This window comes from Rhineura floridana, chromosome 3 (genome assembly GCF_030035675.1).
Source record: "Rhineura floridana isolate rRhiFlo1 chromosome 3, rRhiFlo1.hap2, whole genome shotgun sequence".
Taxonomy (NCBI): Eukaryota; Metazoa; Chordata; class Lepidosauria; order Squamata; family Rhineuridae; genus Rhineura; species Rhineura floridana.
Window position 1 is genome coordinate 211,590,189 of NC_084482.1, and position 12,938 is coordinate 211,603,126.

Here is a 12,938-nt window from a genome sequence, read left to right on the forward strand (position 1 = left end):
CTGAAGCTCTTTCCACATTCTAAGCACTTATATGGTTTCTCCCCAGTGTGAATACTTTGATGGAAAGTCAGATGTATCTTCCGACGGAAGCTCTTTCCACATTCTAAGCACTTATATGGTTTCTCCCCAGTGTGAATACTTTGATGCAAAGTGAGAGAGGAATTTCTAGTAAAGCCCTTTCCACATTCCAGGCATTCATATGGCTTCTCGCCAGTGTGAATACTTTGATGGGCAGTGAGTTGCTGTTTCCTACTGAAGCTCTTTCCACATTCTAAGCACTTATATGGTTTCTCCCCAGTGTGAATACTTTGATGGGCAGTGAGTTGCACTTTCCAACTGAAGCTCTTTCCACATTCTAAGCACTTATATGGTTTCTCCCCAGTGTGAGTTCTTTGATGGGAAGTCAGATTTATCTTCTGGTGGAAGCTTTTTCCACATTCTAAGCACTTATATGGCTTCTCCCCAGTGTGAATACTTTGATGGTCAGTGAGTTTCTGTTTCCTACTGAAGCTCTTTCCACATTCTAAGCACTTATATGCTTTCTCTCCGGTGTGAATTCTTTGATGGGGAGTGAGTTGCTCTTTGCAAATGAAGCTCTTTCCACATTCCAAGCATTTATACGGTTTCTCCCCAGTGTGAATACTTTGATGAAAAGTCAGATTTATCTTCTGGTGGAAGCTTTTTCCACATTCTAAGCACTTATATGGCTTCGCCCCAGTGTGAATACTTTGATGGGCAGTGAGTTGCTGTTTCCTACTGAAGCTCTTTCCACATTCTAAGCACTTATATGGCTTCTCCCCAGTGTGAATACTTTGATGCAAAGTGAGAGAGGAATTTCTAGTAAAGCCCTTCCCGCATTCCAGGCATTCATATGGCTTCTCCCCAGTGTGAATACTTTGATGGGCAGTGAGTTGCTGTTTCCTACTGAAGCTCTTTCCACATTCTAAGCACTTATATGGTTTCTCCCCAGTGTGAATACTTTGATGGGCAGTGAGTTGCTGTTTCCTACTGAAGCTCTTTCCACATTCTAAGCACTTATATGGTTTCTCCCCAGTGTGGATACTTTGATGGCCAGTGAGTGCTTGTTTCCTGCGGAAGCTCTTTCCACATTCTAAGCACTTATATGGTTTCTCCCCAGTGTGAATTCTTTGATGCAAATTGAGATAGGAAAATCTAGTGAAGCTCTTTCCACATTCTAAGCATTTATACGGTTTCTCCCCAGTGTGAATACTTTGATGGGCAGTGAGTTGCTCTCTCCAACTGAAGCTCTTTCCACATTCTAAGCACTTATATGGTTTCTCCCCAGTGTGGATAGTTTGATGGCCAGTGAGTGCTTGTTTCCTGCGGAAGCTCTTTCCACATTCTAAGCACTTATATGGTTTCTCCCCAGTGTGAATTCTTTGATGCAAAGTGAGATAGGAAAATCTAGTGAAGCTCTTTCCACATTCTAAGCACTTATATGGTTTCTCCCCAGTGTGAATACTTTGATGGAAAGTGAGATGTATCTTCCGACGGAAGCTCTTTCCACATTCTAAGCACTTATATGGTTTCTCCCCAGTGTGAGTTCTTTGATGGGAAGTCAGATTGATTTTCTGGTGGAAGCTCTTTCCACATTCTAAGCACTTATATGGTTTCTCCCCAGTGTGAATACTTTGATGTGCAGTGAGTTCCTGTTTCCTACTGAAGCTCTTTCCACATTCTAAGCACTTATATGGTTTCTCCCCAGTGTGAATACTTTGATGGGCAGTGAGTTGCTGTTTCCAACTGAAGCTCTTTCCACATTCTAAGCACTTATATGGTTTCTCCCCAGTGTGAGTTCTTTGATGGGAAGTCAGATTTATCTTCTGGTGGAAGCTTTTCCCACATTCTAAGCACTTATATGGCTTCTCCCCAGTGTGAATACTTTGATGGGCAGTGAGTTGCTGTTTCCTACTGAAGCTCTTTCCACATTCTAAGCACTTATATGGCTTCTCCCCAGTATGAATTCTTTGATGCAAAGTGAGAGAGGACAATCTAGTGACGCTCTTTCCACATTTCAAGCATTTATACGGTTTCTCCCCAGTGTGAATACTTTGATGGACAGTGAGTTGCTCTTTCCAACTGAAGCTCTTTCCACATTCTAAGCACTTATATGGTTTCTCCCCAGTGTGGATACTTTGATGGCCAGTGAGTGCTTGTTTCCTGCAGAAGCTCTTTCCACATTCTAAGCACTTATATGGTTTCTCCCCAGTGTGAATTCTTTGATGCAAAGTGAGATAGGAAAATCTAGTGAAGCTCTTTCCACATTCTAAGCACTTATATGGTTTCTCCCCAGTGTGAATACTTTGATGGGCAGTGAGTTGCTCTTTCCAACTGAAGCTCTTTCCACATTCTAAGCACTTATATGGTTTCTCCCCAGTGTGGATACTTTGATGGCCAGTGAGTGCTTGTTTCCTGCGGAAGCTCTTTCCACATTCTAAGCACTTATATAGTTTCTCCCCAGTGTGAATTCTTTGATGCAAAGTGAGATAGGAAAATCTGGTGAAGCTCTTTCCACATTCTAAGCACTTATATGGTTTCTCCCCAGTGTGAATACTTTGATGGGCAGTGAGTTGCTCTTTCCAACTGAAGCTCTTTCCACATTCTAAGCACTTATATGCTTTCTCCCCGGTGTGAATTGCTTGACGGGCAGTCAGTTGTGTCTTCCGATGGAAGCTCTTTCCACATTCTAAGTACTTATATGGTTTCTTCCCGGTGTGAATTTTTTGATGAGCACTGAGTTTGCTTTTCCAGCTGAAGCCATTTCCACATTCCAAGCTTCTCCAACAATGAAAATATTTATTTCTTTTAATTCCTTGATCTGTTTTTTCTTGGATCACAGTTTTATGGTAGCCACTCCCCTGAGAAGAGCAAGATTTATTCCTCCTTTTCTGTTCTGCTTCAGGTTTCCTCCTCTGCTCTTCCTTGCTTTCAGATCTGTCTTTTTCCCATCTCTCTTTCCCACATAGTTCTTCCTTCCTCTTGGCTTTCCACTTGTCATCTTCTGCAAAGAAGAGAGAAACTGATATTACCATGAGGGAAGCAATGGATCCTCAAATCACTGAACAATCCCAAATAACTTTTGTGATAAAGGAAGAATTGACAGGACTTAGATGGGAGACAGATCTTACCCCAGGTTGAACAGTCTCTGTTGTCTGGCATTCACTGACAATTGGAGTGATACAGACTGTCGGATTTGGACCACGGTGACCTGGGTTAACCTCCCAGTCAGAGGTTAATCCCATTTGGTGGTCCTGGGCCGATCACTCTCATTCAGCCTAGCCTACAAAGTTGTACAGGTAAATAAAGCAACTGCAGATATTCTCTTTGAAACTCTTTGGAGCAAGTGAAGTGAGAGAATGAACAGGGGAGTCTCCGATTCTAACATTGTTCTTGTCTATATTTGTATTTCCTGTGACTCTTAAAGTTTCTTTGTGCTGATTCGTGTACTGCTGTTTTGATTGTGTTGTGATTCTAGCATCTTGTATAGATCTCTAACCATTTTTTATACTCCTTGTGAATTTTTGTTCAGAATAAAATGATGTACATGTTTTAAATCAATAATTCACTGACAATTGGAGTGATACAGACTGTCGGATTTGGACCACGGTGATCTGGGTTCAGCTCCCAGTCAGAGGTTAATCCCATTGGGTGGTCCTGGGCCAATCACTCATTCGGCCTAGCCTACAAAGTTGAAAAGGTAAATAAAGCAACTGCAGATATTCTCTTCTGAACTCTGGAGCAAGTGAAGTGAGAGAATGAAAAGGGGAGGCTCCATCCTTCAGTGGCAGACAAAGCCCATTGCAAGGAGAAGGTCCCAAGGTGAATCCCCCACTTCAGCAGTTAAAGGACCTCAGAAAGAGCCCTCAGATGTGCTGTCAGTCAGAGCAAATACTCCTGGATTAGTTGGCCAATGACTATGGCAGGGCTGCTGAGTCAGACCTCTGGGATTCTAACATTGTTCTCATCTATATTTGTATTTCTTGTGACTCTTAAAGTTTCTTTGTGCTGATTCGTGTACTGCTGTTTTGATTATGTTGTGATTCTAGCATCTTGTATAGGTCTCTAACCATTTTTTATACTCCATGTGAATTTTTGTTCAGAATAAGATGATGTACATGTTTGAAATCAATAAAAATAGACAAATTGTCTTTCTCAAAAAGAACAGAAAGAATAAAAAGGGAGGTGGACTCGCGCTATATGTTAAAAATATATATCCCTGCACAGAAATACAGGGAGATGAGCTTGGTAGCTCCACCAAGAGTATCTGCATTAAAATTAATGGGGCAAGTAATAAAAGGAATGTGGTGCTTGGAGTCTACTGTCGACAAGCCAATCAAGGACAAGACAAGAATGTATCTTGAGGACCTACTAGTGAGGGCAAACCGCTTAGCTTACAGCGCGCTCAGGAGCATGTCAGATTAGAGATGTGACGGAAGGGTTGCCATCACTCATCAAGCCCACCAACAGGTATCCTTTTCTCCTCATCCATATGGGAACAAATGATACTGTCAAATGGAGCTATGAAGAAATCATGTCAGACTTTGAAGCTCTGGGAAGGAAACTCAAGGACTTTGGGGCTCAGATAGTTTTTTCATCCATCCTTCCAGTACATAGCAGAGGAGTAGAAAGGGAAATAAAAACGTGTGAATGAATGGCTATGAAGGTGGTGCCGACGTGAGAGATTTGGATTCTGGGACCATGAGCTACGCTTCCTGGAAGATGGACTGCTGGCAAGTGATGGGTTGCATCTCACAAGGACTGGGAAGAATGTGTTTGGCCACCGCATGGAGGGCTTTAAACTGAATCGTAAGGGGGAGGGAGATGTAATCTTGGTGGTAACGACTGACGAAGGCTTGTGCACAGTAACGGGAACAGAGAGATGGGCTATAATAGGGCCCAGTAACAATCCTCAGAAAAACATAGTAAGGAAGCCAAGCCATAAATCACATGGTCTTTGATGTCTGTATACTAATGCGCAGAGCATGGGAAACAAGCAGGATAAACTTGAACTCTTAATACAGGAGGGTAATTACAACTTGATAGGTATAACTGAAACTTGGCGGGATGACTCCCATGACTGGACTATAGCAATTGAAGGATATAACTAGTTCAAAAAGACAGAAGGAATAAAAAGGGAGGTGGAGTCTCACTATATATTAAAAATATATATCCCTGCACAGAAATACAGGAAGATGAGCTTGATAGCTCCACCGATATTATCTGGATTAAAATTAATGGGGCAAGTAATAAAAGGAATGTGGTGCTTGGAGTCTACTACCGACCACCCAATCAAGGAGAAGACGAGAATGTAACTTTTGCAAAGCAAATTGCCAGTGTTTCGAGGAGGCATGATGTAGTAGTAATGGGGGACTTCAATTATCCTGATATCTGTTGGGAGACAAACTCTGACAAACACAGTCCCTCAAAGAAAATTCTGACTTGTGTTGGATATAACTTTCTCCTACAGAAAGTGGAGGAAGGAACCAGAGGATTGGCTATCCTGGCCTCGATTCTAGACAATAGAGATGATTTGGTGGATAAAGTGGCAGTTACGGGAACACCGGGGGGAAGTGACCACACCATATTTGAATTCTTGATTTTAACAGAAGCAAAAGTTTTAGAGTAGCCATACACGCACCCTGGACTTCAGGAAAGCTGATTTTCATAAACTCAGAACAATTGTAAGTACGGTTCCATGGCAAGTGACCCTTATGAGAAAAGGAGTCTATGATGGGTGGGAGTTTCTAAAAAAGGAAATTCTAAAAGCTCAATGGCAAGCAATTCCAACAAGGAAAAAAGGGGGAAAACAGCAGAAGAAGCCAATGTGGCTTCACAAGAAGCTTAGAGATGACCTGAAAACAAAAAAGGACACATACAGGAAGTGGAAAGAAGGCCAGGCCACATAGGAAGAGTACAGGCAGGTACAACAGAATTGCAGAGATGGCGTCAGGAAGGCTAAAGCTGAGAATGAGCTGAGGTTAGCGAGGGATGCTAAAAGCAACAAAAAAGCTTTCTTCAGGTACGTCCATAGTAAAAGACAGAGAAAAGAAATGGTGTCACAGCAACTCAATGAGGATGGCAAAATGATAACAGATAACAAAGAAAAGGCAGAAGTGCTCAATTCCTACTTTGGCTCAGTCTTCTCCCAGAAAAGGGTCTATGACCCTCCCAGGAAGCATGAAGTGGAAGGGGCAGGATTGGAGCTTGAGATTGATAGACAAACGGTCAAGGAATACTTAATCACTTTGAACGAGTTCAAATTGGCAGGGCCCGATAAACTGCATTCTAGAGTATTGAAGGAACTGGCTGAAGAACTCTCGGAATGATTGTCTATTATGTTTGTGAAATCATGGAGGACTGGTGAACTGCCCGATGACTGAAGGAGAACTAATGTAGTCCCTATCTTCAAAAAGGAGGAATCGGGGAACTATAGACCAGTCAACCTAACATCAATCCCTGGAAAAACTCTGGAGCAGATTATAAAGCAGTCAATCTGTAAGCACCTTGAAAACAATGCAGTGATTACTAGGAGCCAACATGGATTTATGAAAGACAAATCCTGCCAAACTAATCTTATCTTGTTTTTTCATTGGGTAACTTCCCTTGTAGACTGTGGGAATGCTGTGAACATAATATATCTCGACTTCAGCAAAGCTTTTGACAAAGTGCCCCATGACATTCTGATTAGCAAGCTAGCTAAATGTGGGCTGGATGGAACAACTATCAGGTGGATCAACAGTTGGCTCCAGAATCATACCCAAAGAGTGCTTATCAATGGTTCCTTCTCAAACTGGGCAGAAGTAACAAGTGGGAGCTCGGTCCTGGGCCCAGTGCTCTTCAACATTTTATTAACGACTTGGATGAGGAGGTACAGAGCATGCTTATCGAATTTGCAGCTCATAAAAAATTGGGGGGCATAGCTAATACTGTGGAAGACAGAAACAAAATTCAAAGAGGCCTTGATAGGCTGGAGCATTGGGCTGAAAACAACAGAATGAAATTCAACAGGGATAAATGCAAAGTTCTACACTTAGGAAAAAGAAACCAAGTGCACAGTTATAAGACTGGCTCAGCAATACGACATGTGAGAAAGATCTTGGAATTGTGGTTGATCACAAGCTGAATATGAGCCAACAGTGTGATGTAGCGGGAAAAAAGGCAAATGCTGTAGTAGGCTGCATTAAGAGAAATATAGTTTCCAAATTGCGTGAAGTATTACTTCCCCTCTATTCAGCACTGGTTAGGCCTCATCCTGAGTACTGCGTCCAGTTCCAGTCTCCGCACCAAGAAGGATGCAGACAAACTGGAATAGGTTCAGAGGAGGGCAACAAAGATGATCAGGAGACTGGAAACCAAGCCCTATGAGGAGAGGCTGAAAGAACTGGGCATGTTTAGCCTGGAGAAGAGAAGACTGAGGGGAGATATGATAGCACTCTTCAAGTACATGAAAGATTGTCACACAGAGGAGGGCCAAGATCTCTTCTTGGAGAGTGCAGGACACAGAATAATGGGCTCAAGTTGCAGGAAGCCAGATTAAGACTGAACATCAGGAAAAAATTCCTAACTGTTAGAGCCATACGACAATGGAACCAATGACCTAGAGAGGTAGTGGGCTCTCCCACACTGGAGGCATTCAAGAGGCAGCTGGACAGCCATCTGTCGGGAATGCTTTGATTTGGATTCCTGCATTGAGCAGGGGGTTGGACTCGATGGCCTTGTAGGTCCCTTCCAACTCTACTATTCTATGATTCTATGATAGGGAAGGCTTTTCTTACCGTCTGAGTCCCTTTCCCTATAACAACGTGGTGCTCTCCAGAGTTTGTTGGAATCCCATTCTCATCAGCCCCAGTCAGCGTGGACAATGGTCACCGCTTATGGGAGTGAGAGTCTAGGAATCTGTAGAGCACACCATGATGGCTACACCAGTCTTAAAACGGTCCTCCTCTCCCCCACATCATATAATGCACTGCCACCACTCTGCTCCAGGTCTAGGAAAAAGGATAAACTAGGAGGGAAGCTTTGGATGTGTCTCCCCAAAGCCCAGAATGCCAAATGTTGCACCTCGTAGGCCATATTAGAAACTCAAATGGAGCTCAGCTATGCTGTGTTATAGCACTTGGGGAAACATTTTAGTGAAAAATTCCAGCTAATTGGACCATTGTTTTAGAAGGGCATAACTAGAGATCTGTTCAGAGAGAATAGATGGCTGTCCATTCAAGTTATCTGCAGAAGATGAAGAATCCCAGTTGAAATAGGTGGCAGTACATCAGAATATTCGGGTGCATTATAGAAATATGGAATTTGAAAACAGGTATTACGACCAATACCCTGGACAGTGAAAAGACAATTAAACCAGAACAATCACTAGAAGCTAAAATGATGAAACTGAGGATATCATACTTTGCACACATAAGGAGAAGACATGATTCTCTAGAAAAGACAATAATGCTGGGGAAAACAGCAGGGAATAGAAAAAGAGGAAGACCAAACAATAGATGGATTGATTGCATAAAGGAAGATCTGAACAGGGTGGTTTATAACAGATGCTACTGAAGGTTGTTGATTCATAGGGTTGCCATAAGTCATAATCGACTTGAAGGCACATAACAAATTACAACGGAACCTGCCTTACCAAGACAGGACAGAGTCCCACAAATCCCCTCCATGACTTCGCTATGCAGAGCTCTCTGGTCAGGATTCAGCAAAGCCCACTCCTCTTCCGTGAACTGCACAGCCACATCCTCCAAAGACACTGGATCCTAAAAGAAATATAATTCAATTTGTCATCACAGCAAGCATAAAGATTATCTCCAACCTACGTGGAAAACGTAGTTAAGGTGAGGCGGCTGGTCATTGTTCTAAGGACAGAAACCTCCTTAAATGGCATTCACAGCTTTTGTTGAGGTGGCTTTGGGAGACGCAAAGAGGAGGAGGAAAATTCATTCAGACCCAGGGACAGAGAGGCACCCAGGCTGCCCCCAGCCTTTCCCACTCTGAGTCTTTCCCCTACCTGATCTGGGGCGATAGCAACAGCTTCTCCTCCACCAGAAAGGGGATATGATTTAGTAGGTCTTGCTGACATGATTCCATCCCCTGTGAGAAAGAAAATGGGCCCAAAAGCCATTAGTATACCGTATGCTATTGTCAGAGATTTAACCATAGAGGTATAACTGCACAAGGGTTCTTCTCAGCTGAGTGAATTTCAGGTGTTTATTCACAATTTATCTTTCAGTTGTGTGATAAAACATCTCTCCTCATTTGAGCTCTAAGCCAGAAATCAAAGTGATGGTTCCCACATAAAAAAATATGATGTAAGTAGTAGCATTTCTGAGCTGTGGAAAAGGCTGGAGACAAGAGTGGAAAATGGAAATTCAAGTTGATCCTGACTTATGGTGTTTAGGGTTTTCATAGTAAGCGGTATTCAGAAAGGGTTTACCATTGACTTCCTCTGGGACTTAGGGGCAGTGACTGAACCCTGCTCTCCCAGGTCGTAGTCCAACACCTTAACCACTGTACTGCCTTCAAGTCGATTCTGACTTATGGTGACCCTATGAATAGGGTTTTTATGGTAAGCTGTATTCAGACGGGGGTTACGATTGCCTTCCTCTGGGGCTGAGAGGCAGCGACTGGCCCAAGGTCACCCAGTGAGCTTCATGGCTGTGTGGGGATTTGAACCCTGGTCTCCCAGGTCGTAGTCCAAAACCTTAACCACTACATCACACTGGTTCTTGCAGGCAAAATCAACAGAGACAGACCAAACGGAAACACGCCCCATTCATCTTTACCCAGCGGCCTCTGCCTGGGGTCCAATGGAGTCCTCTCTGCCTCAGGGAAATCCATTCCTGTTTCTGCACAGAGACCCTTTTCCTGAAAAGCATAAGAAGAACTCAAGTCATATAATGGGGAGCAGAATTAAAAAAGGAGTGACAGAGGCAATACCACAGGAATATTTCATATAGAAAAGAAGGATAGATGCAAAACCCTTAGAGATACTTGATATCGGGGTAGCCAACATGGTGCCCTTCAGATGGGACCAGACTCCAATTCACATCAGCCCCAGACAATACCATGAATGGCCAGCGATTATAGGACTTTTACTTCAACAACATCTGGAAGGCTTCATCTACACCAGGGACAGCCATCTTACCTGCTGCTCTGCCTGCTTCTCGTCCTCTGCCACGTTCAGCAGGAGACCTTCTGCCAGGGCCACTGCCTGGGAACTGGTCTCGGCCCCACATTCCCTCACCCAGCTCTCCATCTCTGGGGGCAGGACAGCCAGGAACTGCTCCAGGATCACCTTGTCCACGATCTGGTTCTTTGAGTGTCGCTCTGGCTTCAACCACTCACGGCAAAGAAGGTGGAGTTGGCTGCAAGCCTCTCGGGGCCCCTCAGCTGCCTGATAGCGGAAACACCGGAACTGCTGGCGCTGCACATCTGAGCTGAGGGGATTCTCCCCCAAGATCTTCTGCACATTTTCCCCCAGGAATTCCTCCGCATGGGTCTCAATCTTGATGGCATCAGGGCCAAGTCCTGCTTCAGGGGTAGATGGGTCTTGCTGTTCCATATTTCATCTCTTGGTCCTTCATGGGATCCTCATCCCTTCTCTGCTTCTGGGAATAGTTTTCTGCCTTCTGAGGCCACGTTCAGAAGGAGCAGGTCCACTTATTCTATGAGCGAAGCCAAACAGGGATCACTATGCCCAGGCCGAAGGCTTGCAGAGCAGGAAAGGTGCTGGGTAAGAATAGTCAAATGTGAGGATTATTGTTTCTACCATATAACCTTTGATAAAAAACCAGTGATGGGGCCTATGTCTTACTCTGAAGATGGATTCCTGGATGGGTGACAGATCTCTGACAGCAGCTCCAAAAGGCCCCAGGGACCAGCATCATCCTCATTACCCCCTTATTCTTAATTAAAAACAAGCTAAAGGGGAGACCCTTTCAGAAGACAGGCTGTAGCTCAGTGGTAGAGCAGCTGCTTTGTACACAGAACGTCCCACTTTGAATCTCCAGGTAGGGCTGGAAAAGACTCCCTGCCTGTAATCCTGGAGAGACTCTGCCAGTCAGTGCGGACAATACTGAGCTAGATGAGACAAGTGTCTAATTCAATATAAGATCCTATACTCCCTAACTTATCTCTTAACTTTTACAAGCCTCTCCTGGAATACAGAATGTTGGTTTAATTGTGAATGAAATACGTTATTCCTTTCATCTCTTGATAGATTTGCTTATCTTTAGAACTGTCCCCCTTCAGAGTTAAACGTGAGCTATATTGTTGCATATTAAATTAAATTGCAACGCTGCAGTTCCTGGAGTTTATGACCTGGTTGTGATAAGGAAATGGAAAGATCTTTGAGTATAATATGGTGGAAGACAGCAAAGAATCTACATTTTTGGGATTGTCATCATAAATTAAGGAAGAACTGACTTTACCTTCACCTCAGCAGGCATTGAGTGATGGGATATGGATGCGGGTGGGGGCTGCCCTGTCCTGTAGGCTCTCTTCACCTATTTACCCTTTTAATAAAACACGGTTGTTCACATTCAGTCGGGGTCTTCCGAGTTTGATTCGTTTCATGAAAAGATTGCCAATTTTCAGTAGCACTTTCTATTCACACTTAAAGGTCCCTTCTGTATCCCAGGGGTTACTTGCCTGGATGGGCACATGTGTGATAACACCAGTCAGTGTGTGAATAACGGGGGCATTGATAGGCATACTTTCAATTGCCCCTGAATTCAAAGTGGTGCCCTGGCCTTGCTGGGGAGGGAGAGGTAGCTCTCCTCCCTGATTTGGATGGATCAGCTGATCAGGCCTCCTGTGCGCCCTGCTCTGTGAAAACCTTTCCACCAAATGTGTAAAGGCAGAGGATGCTCACAAGATTTCAGAGGGGGCCACCCATGCAGGGCTTGGGTATTTACCACCAAGTGAGAATGAAGGGGACATTGAACAGAGGAGCTTTTGCTCTGAGGGATACAGCCCCCCCCCCGGATTCCCTTCCTGTCTAGCCATCAAATTGAGGCCATTTAACACACTAAGCCTGGTATACTGCTTCTGCATAGGGAAGCTCCACTTTCCACTCATTGTACCAAGGCCCTGCCTATCTTTTTTCTTCCGTTTTATTTGCTTTGTCTATCTGTTATTATGGGGGATGTTCTGACGGGGGATCCTGAAGGGTCGCAGAACAGAGGCCACCTCCTTACGGGGTGAGGGTCTCCCTTGCTGTCGTGGGCTCTCCAGCCGCTCCTCTGCCTTCACCGGGTGGGGCTCCAATCTGGGGTCTCCCGCCCCCTCCTGGCTCCCCCGCCCTGCAGCTCCTCCCCTCGGCCCTGGGACTCCCCTTCGCCCAAATGCACAGCAGGGACAAGGGGCTTACCAGACCCCAGAAGGCGCCACCGACGCTGCAGCACTGCTGCTGCTTCTGGCGTTTAATGGCGGAAAAACTGCGCTCTTGACCAGGGAGCCACTTTCCTCCAAGGGAAGAGCCCGGCAGGAAGTGACATCAGAGGGAGAGGAGCCGCATTTTCTTTGAAGCCTCCCGCACCTCCTCCTCCTCTTTCCTTTCTAGGAATCTGGTTTCGTTTATTTTAACCCTCACGAAGTCAAGCCTCCTGATGATCTCTCAGAGCGGGAGCCAAGAAGGGAAGAGGCGTTGCGCAGAACGGAGGAAGACACGGAGCTCCTGCCCTGTACTGAGTCAGAGCATGGGGGTCGATCTAGCTCAGTGGGATCTGCACTGACTGGCAGCAGCTCTCCAGCGTTTCAGGCAGGGAGTCTGTCCTTGGAGATTGAACCTGGGACCTTCTGCATGCAAAGCAGCTGCTCTACCCACTGAGCTGTGGCTCCTTCCTGGGGGTTTGGACCCTCCTGGGGGTTCAAGGCAAATATATAGATCATAGAAATATGGGGAGGCTGGCAGA

At 44.8% G+C, this 12,938-nt stretch overlaps 1 pseudogene; it reads right to left on the reverse strand.

The window, feature by feature from the left end:
- LOC133381475 (zinc finger protein 208-like) overlaps positions 1–10,724 on the reverse strand; it is a 41,985-nt pseudogene extending 31,261 nt beyond the window's left edge.
- Between the last annotated feature and the right edge of the window lie 2,214 nt (positions 10,725–12,938).